The sequence below is a fragment of the Haemorhous mexicanus genome, chromosome Z (genome assembly GCF_027477595.1).
Source record: "Haemorhous mexicanus isolate bHaeMex1 chromosome Z, bHaeMex1.pri, whole genome shotgun sequence".
NCBI lineage: Eukaryota > Metazoa > Chordata > Aves > Passeriformes > Fringillidae > Haemorhous > Haemorhous mexicanus.
Window position 1 is genome coordinate 2,415,199 of NC_082381.1, and position 6,871 is coordinate 2,422,069.

Here is a 6,871-nt window from a genome sequence, read left to right on the forward strand (position 1 = left end):
TTCTTATTCCTGAAATAAATAATTATGTTGATTAAATTTTAGTGCATTTTTCAATATGTTGCTGAAGCCTGCCAAATACATATTCTCTGCCGTATTGCTTTGGTAGTGTGAATTCTAGGGTTTATGCACAATAGTTATACCAAGTACTGAAAAAGTTCTTTGAATTATGCATTTCCTGGGTGATAGTTATATTCTGGGGTTATGATGATAGCAATAAACTGAAATTTCCTTGGATGGTCAGCACATCATGCTGGAGAAAACAGAGGCAACAATAAATCAAGGGCAGGAGACAGCAGTCAAAAGCAGAGTTACTCTTTATTCCTTGCAATTTTTTAATGAAAAAGAAGCGGCATATAGCTAAAGTTATAAATCTGGCTTGAAAAATTAAGCTATTACTCGCCTTTCTTTTTTGCTTATCTTGCCAGACTACACTGACACAGAAGTTTTGCAGGCAGTGGAAGACAGCATCTAGTCTTTCACAACCAACATAAATTCACAGTTGTTTTGCTCAGGATAAGGTTTACATAAAACTGCTCCTTTATTGCTCCTTTTATCTTTGACAAGAAAGATTTAAAGTTTCATCTCAAAACCAGGTAAAATTCTGATGTTTTCTCAAAACATCCTCTGAAATTTTGTATTAATTTGGCATAAGCAAGTAGGAAAACTTTTCTTATACAGAAGGTAAAAAACAAGGGAGATTGAAGGGAGAAGCAGCAGAGGAAAAAGAGATTGCCGAACTACATACAAGCTAAAGCTTAGAACATTAATCAAAATAAAGTTTTGATGAGATGAAGATTGAGCTGCTGTGGGCTAAGATATGAATTAGAATTAGAGAGAATTGGATATTTCGATCTACTTAAACAACCTGAATGAAACAACAAGCAAGCTGGTTAGGAAAGATCTCAACAGGAAACTTCTGTTTGTAGTTTGCACTCTGAATATTTTCCCGTTCTAGACTAATGATGGCTAAATCCTCCTTTTGCCACCTTAGTGAGAGTACAAGCACACGAGGAAATTTATGTTTCCTTGCAGTGGATAAACATCCATACCTCTGTGATGTGCCTTTTGAAGAGAAATGTTCCCAAAGCAATTGTCCAGTTTTCCAAGTGCTGCCAGCTAGAGCTCAAGCTGCAGTTCCACTCTTCCGGGCAGAAACAAGGGTTTTTTCTGGGCAGAACAACTTTTCTTCCAGCGTGCTCTAGTCAGTTCATCACAGCAGTTTGGGGCATACAAGGGCACTCAATCTCTTTTCTAACACTGAAACTTCTCACCTTTTTATTCACCATTCCTTGATAAACCTGCTTTCCCTGTGTCTTGTTTTAAACCTCTGCAGTACACTAGAAGTGTGAGTGGTAAAGCTGACAGCTACTTACTAGGTACAGCAGAATATGTTCTATTTTGGTCTTCTCTCACAGGTAACTTTGCACTGATGAAACTGCAGTATCAGTTTGGAATCTGGTTATGAATCTGTTTGGAACTGTTTATGAATCCTTACATTTTCTTGTCTGTTTTTCACAAGATTAGCTTTCCTTTTTTATTCTTTCATCAATAGCAACTCTTTCAGCAAATCCACATAGCTGATCTATTGTGAGAAATCAAATTTAAAAAAAAAAAAAGAAAAGATACATGCTTGCAATAATTACATAGTACGGTGTAACAGCTGTCTAATATTTTCCAAGATAGTAAGTTCTTAGAAACTCAAACCTCTCTATACACTACTTTTCAAAGTGCCTTCATTGCCAAGGACACTTAATGCTGGAAAATAATACTGTCATATCTCTGTGAGAAGAGCAGGAAATTTCTACTCAGTTTTTCTGAAAACACTGCTCAGGAGTACTCTGAGAAAAACTACAGAATAGCTGTTCGCTGAGGAGAAATTACATGAGGTTCAAGTGCTGTAGTTGGCAATGAAAAGCAAGAAAAATTTTAAAATTAGAGCATGTTTATCTGGCTAGAAAAGTCATGTAAGTTCATATGAAGTCAAAGAGTATTGTTAAGTTGTCACAGGATGGAAGTAAATTTATCAATACTTTTAGTACTCACAGTTCAGAAATGTTCAGTGCTCAAGGAATTGCATTTTCAGTTCACTTAATGCAATCACAACTATTTAATCATAGACAGCAGTTTTAGGAAGGAAAGACAATAAGTTTAATATGTTCTGAAAGGCAAAGTGGAAAAGTTGTTTTGACAATATTTTTCTCATCATTTATTTTCCCATCTCTTCTCTTTGTGATAGCACGTAAAGCAAAGTAATCTGAACATTTTATTCTATTGGACTATAAAGTCTTGTCTTGCTTGAGTGTAGCTCCAGTTGTACAGCAAAGCATTTAAAAACAAGACAGCATCAAATACACTGACTGTTTTTGTTAAAGGTAGAGAAATAGCTATCTTGCCATGCTACCTCTGTGACAACTGGAAGAGTGAATGAGGGTGAAGTTTGAATAAGGCATTTCAAATTCATCCCCTTTCTTCCTACCCAATCCCTAATTCCATCATGAACTGAAGTACAGCATTAGTTAAATAATATACACTGACAACATATTCTGAAGGCTGTGTGCTTTTGTACAATATTTCTTTGTTCAGTTTATACAAATACCACAAAGAAAATTTCTTAAAATTAGTCATGGCAATTTTTTTTCAAAAAAGTTTTAAAATTTCAAACCCACAAAAATGTCATTACTTCACAAATACACCCAGAGAAACATTCTCTGATTTCTTTTTTATTTTTCCCCAGACCTGACCACAAAATAAGAAAAGCTGCTTCCTTTGATCTAAAAAGCTATTACTTCTGAGGGCTCTAAATTTTATTTGCTGCTAATTTTGCCTTAACTTTGGAATAAATATTAATACTAATGGAAGTTTAAAAATAGGATCAATTAAACTCATTGACTCAAATTAAGGCTTAAGAAATACACTAGCAGCTAAGAAAAGATACTAACCTCAATATCATGTAAAGACATTTTGTCAAATAGGTTTGTGCCTGTAACTGTACAGCCAATAAGGGGAATTGAGAATGAATACTAATGATAGAAAGCACTTTGTTTGGAGGTGAACATTTGCAGAAGCCTGCAGTCTGTGTAATGCCATGCAGTGGTTTAAAAGGATTGGTCAGGGTTCAAAAACTGAAAGGATATTTGGGTAGATAACTCCATTACAGTAAGAATATGCCCACTTTTTCCTAACAATTTCAGTTATCTATCTCCATGATTAAAATCTAAAAGCATTCAAATATCTCTGGATAAAGGATGAAAAATATTTCAAGTTTTTTGCTGCTATATGGAGATGAAAGCATTTCTGTATACAGTAAGCTATACTCACTATCACTAAATCTTTTTCCAGCATTCCTATTAACAGATTAAGGCTTATTAATCATCAAAGTTTCCTACTGAACCTCTGGCTTCTCAGGAAATTAGCAATCCAATTAATATTCTGCATGTACCTGTGCACAAGATTATTCTGGTTTATCACAGTTAGCATTTTTCTATATAGCCTAAACAAATTCTTTGAGTTCACAAATTCTGTTGCTGCAGCTCAAACATTAAAGGCTTCTGTTTTTCTGGTTTTCTTTTGTATTCAGCTAGCAATATCTGCTTTTATGTACTTTTTAGCAATTCGGCTAATCACATAAGCAATGAATTTTAAAATAAGACTAAGTAGTCTGAATTTTAATTCTGAGGTGCATTTAAGCACTATAACTAATCCAAAAAGGTCATTGTTTCAAGGGTCAAAATACCACTGCATCCTACAAGTATTTGTATCTCTGTGAATCTACCACTATATGTCTCAAGAGTAGGTCTGAATCAACTGCAATGCAAGCACAAGCATTAGCAGCACAAGATAAACTATCATCATGCCTCACTGATTTCGAGCAGTTTTTAGTATCAAAGTTGTTGATCCCCTGGGAGCAGAGTCTCTGAAAGGATAATTTATAAAAGAATTTGCTTTATGTTTTTGTCTGGTTAGACAACCACAGGTACGAATCACTATGTGCTGCTAATGTCTCCAGGACACAGATGTCTCTGCATTACCTGTGCATTTTAGAAGTTACTTTCTGCTGGGTTCTGCAGCTGTTTATTACCTTACCCTGCATTCTGAAGCTTTCACAAAGTGTCAAGCTGAGCTGGCTCAAGCTGAGCTTGCTGTCGAGGCCGTGTCTGAGCTGGACTTCAGGGAGAGCAGCGAATTGAGAGCACTCGGGACTGGAGATTCTGCTTTGTGTTATGCAACAATCTTCCAGTCATTCCTCTCAGCTTGTGACAAATGCCTGCCCTGGTTTAGTACATACTAAAATGCAAACTTCTTACACCACAGCACTACCTTTCTCCTGCTCTTGCCATACCAGCCTACATGCTGGTGGGAGACAGCGGGTTTGTGTGCGTTGTACAGAAAATCGTGCTGTTTTAGGCATGGAGCAATTTCAGGGACTAGCCTGGTGGTTTGACATGAGGAAAGCAACAAGATATGATAGAAACCATGGTTCTAACCTGAGCATGCCAAGGGATCGTTACTCTTGAACAATCTTTACTCTTGAAGAATTACTAGTATGTTTACTATATATGTGATAAAGTGGGAATTATTTCCTCCCTTTCTAGAAGTTTTTACTTTCTGGACACCTTTTTGATAGATTTTAGATTAACTTAGTGTTACTATTCCCACCTAATATTTTTCTTTCTGACTAATAAATGGATTTATATTAGTTCATACAAGTTTTATGGCTTCTGTGTAGCACTGGAATTGATATCGCTTCAGATGTCAATACTTCATAAAGTTATTCATGTAATCACTACATAAAATTATCAATGTCATCTAGTACAGAGATTTTTCAAGTCTTGAATTTTCATTAAAATACAAGTTTATATCTTTTTCTTATGTCACTCTTACATTGTCATCTAAAACACATAGAGAAAGACAGTATAAACTAAGTAGTCTTAACTGCCTGTACTGAAATGGAGGTGTTAATATAAATTCTTTTAATTCCATGGGTAAATAAAAACCAATTTTTCATCTGTGGTGTAAAGCAGACCCACAACAATCACTACATTTTTGCATTACTCTAGAAAGAAAAGATCAAACGGAGGAACAGTATAAAGGCCAAATACATCTCCTTGCTGGAGTTAATGCAGTTTGCATGTAACTGCACCACTAGCTTGGGTAATAAATAAACAAACAGTGTATTCATAATCAATTGTAAAAAAACTCCTAAACTTCTTGCAACTTGCAACTTCTTGCATCTCTGTACGGAGAGGTTTGGTCTCATGCTGTCTATATCCAGCCAGAAACTTCTTGCCCCCCTACCTCCCAGCGAAACCTCCAAGGATGTCTTTTTGAGGGGATATTATCTTCTCCAGTGCTGTAGCACTCTGGCCTGTTCTGATAATCAAGCTTATACTTTGTCATTCATTAAGCATTCCTTTTGTGTCTCATTAGTCTGATCTCTTCTCTGTCATAAAGAGATGTTTCTAGCAGAAAGGAAATTATTTTTTCTTAACACAGTTAATGACATTTTGATGGCAGAGAATTACAATGTCTCTGTTTCCTTTTTTCCAATAGATTTTTCATTATATATCCTGGATATTAGATTTCAAAAAGGATCATTGAAAGTTGTGTAACTTTAAAGCTTTATTGCATTAGCATTGCTAATTAATGGGTAAATTATTGACACGAATTACTGCCACACAACTTCATACACATGCAGGCACATACATACCGAATTTGAAATTTAATCCAACAATTACTATAAATGTGGCTGTTCGTGAATCTCACACAACAATCTTTGAAGATTAAAACTGTACATATTTATGCATTTAAACATACATATATAAACAGCCACATAAACACTCAGCAGCGCTCACATTCATGTTTAACGCAGGCATAAATTTTTTGTAGTAGTTGCACAGCTACACCTGTCTTTCCTAAGCATGCATTTCATCCAAAGAGCACAGTACGTAGTCAGTCAAAAAATGTGAGGCCTTACCTTCAGAATCAGGGCTTGATTTCTTAGAGGTGCTATAATTCACTTCCACAGCACACTCTGCCCTGAGGTCTGTGATCAGCACTACAGGAAAAATACCAGGCATGACCTTTATATATATACACAATTCATTAATAGAAACAAGTGAATACTTAGATTCTTCTTTCAGTTAGACATTTATCAAATGATACCGCTGTTAGAAAGAGATCCTTCAAGCAAACAATCTGCGTTGAATTGGGAGTGATCTTGATGATACACTTCGGGGAAAAAAAGGACCTTATTGTACAACACAGCAGATGAAAATACCCACAGCCACTGCACGTACCACTCATTCTGTTAACCATGTAATATAAATTGTCATTTTGACATGTAGACTATTTCTCTTCCTCTGTCACCTCCACGTCAATCCAATTCACTCATTCTTGCAAATGCTGAAATGAAAAAGAAAAAAAAAAAAAAAAAGAAAAAAAAAGAAAAGGAAACAGGGAAAGATTGTTGTCCCAGATCTGCAATTGCGGAACATTTTAAAGCCAGTTAGGTTAACCATTGGGAAGATGTTGGTCTAGATAAGAGAATCCCCACTGGTTTTCTGTCTCCCTTAGACAATGAAATCACGTAGTTGTGTCTGTGCCTCTGTTTTGGATTGCTCTGTTTTAACACATAACAGACTGAGGGCTGCCTACTATTCCTAATTAACTCAAACTAATGAGAGAGCGGGCGGAGGGAGTGCCAAAAAAAGAAAAGAGATTGTGTATTGGAAGAGATTGAATTACAACTTAAAAGGGATGGGGGAAGGAAAAGAAAAAGGAAGAAGGTGGAGGAGATGCAAATACCACGAAGGCTGAAAAGCGGGGAAGAAGAATCGCCTGAGAACAACTTGCCTTTATTTCTAACAAGAGG